Source organism: Hyla sarda, unplaced genomic scaffold, assembly GCF_029499605.1.
Source record: "Hyla sarda isolate aHylSar1 unplaced genomic scaffold, aHylSar1.hap1 scaffold_747, whole genome shotgun sequence".
Lineage (NCBI taxonomy): Eukaryota > Metazoa > Chordata > Amphibia > Anura > Hylidae > Hyla > Hyla sarda.
Genome location: NW_026610770.1, coordinates 139,762 through 142,015, shown reverse-complemented (window position 1 = coordinate 142,015; position 2,254 = coordinate 139,762). Strand labels below are relative to the sequence as shown.

General features: G+C 46.3%; 1 non-coding gene across 1 annotated transcript; it reads right to left on the bottom strand.

Annotated features, from left to right (window-relative positions):
* Window positions 1-191, bottom strand: LOC130345226 (U2 spliceosomal RNA). Its single transcript, XR_008883967.1, has one exon. It is a non-coding gene; the product is annotated as a U2 spliceosomal RNA (small nuclear RNA).
* Window positions 192-2,254: the final 2,063 nt, after the last annotated feature.

Genomic DNA, 2,254 nt, shown 5'->3' with positions numbered 1-2,254 from the left:
GGGTGGTGCACTGTACCCGAAGATACTGCCATATCGGGTCAATGCATAGGGCGACGGAAGCAAGCTTCGAAATCGGCCCCCGTTCTCAAAAATCCATTTAATATATGGTCCCCAGATAGGGGACGTATCAGATATTAAACTGATAAGAACAGATACTACACTTGATCTTAGCCAAAAGGCCGAGAAGCGATAACCGTGAAAGGGGCGGGCCCAACAAGGTGCCCTTCATGGGCACTATCACTGCTTGCTGTCAGGGAGGCTGCCAGACAATTTTCCATGCACACTCTGGGCTGGGGGGGCAGTCAACCACCAGTACACACAGCAGAACCTAAACCCATACCATTATTGCTAAGCAGCAAGACAGGGGCCCATTGCACTCCCACGGGGCCTTTTTAAATGCAATCCATAACCCGGATTTGCCAGGAACCCTTCTTACTCCTCCTACTTGCATGTGACACTGGGCTTAGGATCTGCATAGGAAACACACACACAAGCACACACCTACCTTTGTTGCCTGCAGATGCCTCCTTGGCTGTCCCCAAACGGTATCAAACAACACCCACGGGAAGCTGTAAGCATAGAGGACATGCCTGCACCCCATTGGACTTACCTGTGTGGGTTAAACCCGGGTTATTTGACAACCTATGGCGGTGATGGTTCTGCTCAGGCAGAGCAGTGCTGATGCTCCTCATAAAGCTGTCGCTGCTGTGAAGGTTCTAGGTGACATCACAAATCCCTATGGTTACATACACAACAAAGCTGGGTTGTTGTTGTTTACACTCTGCAAGGCCTGTGGAAGTGAGTGACATCATAGCACTGTAGTTCTGAGGGTTCTAGATGGATGCAACAATCTCCTGTTGCTTCTATGAAGGCCATAATAGACGACATCACCAACAGCTCCATAGTCACATACACAGCAAAGGAGAGATGTTGTTTACACCTAGTGATGTCAGTGGTATTGAGTGACATCACAGCACAGTGCTAAGGCTCCTGGGCCTGGACACAGCAGCGGCTGCAATATCTCAACGGAGAATACGTTTATATATATGTGTGTGTGTGCGCGTATATATATATATTATATATATATATATATATATATTTCTCCGCCGAAATCACTTTTAAACCCATTTCCACCTTTTTTTCCCTTCTCTTCCTCTTCCTTTTTTTTCACGTTTTTTTTACGTTTTTCTCCTTTTCGCCTCTTTTCTGGGCGTATTATTCTTCTTTTTCTTCTTTTTTTCGTCTAATGCATACCCCATCAGTGCAGCAATGCTTATTCAATACCGCCAGCAGATGGAGACACTGGGGGATAATTTTCTAAGGATTTATACTGATTTTTCCTGTCTGAATTTGTCGCACAGAAAGTTGCAGGCCAAATATGTGTGACATTTCTGCGACTTTAGCTTCTAGAGCATTTTTACAACATTATACATAGGTGCTGAATACATAAAAAGCGACTGTTCAGCGACAGACAAGTCGCATCGGCTGAAAGTAGGCCAGAATGTCAGTCCATGTTGGAGCAGGTTTAGATACAGTCTAAAGTATAGATCTCAAAGTCTGTGCACAGAATTTAGCAAGGGCCTCGCACCTTCTGATGCATCAGGTAGGTGCACAATAGCATAGCCTAACCCTCTGTACTTTGGTCTATATTGATGCGGGACATAGACAGCCAGCTGATGACCAATCCATTAGTGCAATGGATGGCTGGAAGCATTTGTCTTTGCCTTTGCAATACCACAGAAGCAATGCATGGTCAATGTACAGCAATGACACACCTGTGTGAACAGCCAGGAGACCCCCTTTCCCCCCCCCCCATGTTATGTTACATAGTTACATAGTTAGTACGGTCGAAAAAAGACATATGTCCATCAAGTTCAACCAGGGAATTAAGGGGTAGGGGTGTGGCGCGATATTGGGGAAGGGATGAGATTTTATATTTCTTCATAAGCATTAATCTTATTTTGTCAATTAGGAACATTCAGCACCCACCCGCTATCAAGGCAGCTGCCTATCATGTCATGCCCTACCTGCACAGGTGTGCTGGCTACTCAAATGATCCAATTAAGGAGGCCATTTAGTCAGCAGCAGCAGAAGTCCTGTGCCTGGACGCTCCAACAGCGGCCAGACACAAGCAGAAGCAGAAGCAGCAGCAGCACCACCTTTTGTTTTTTGGCTGCAGCAGCAGCAAGGCCCACAGGGCTGGCTAGCTGGCTAGCCAGCAAGCAGGTAGCAATGAAAGTAGGAATCTTTCTTT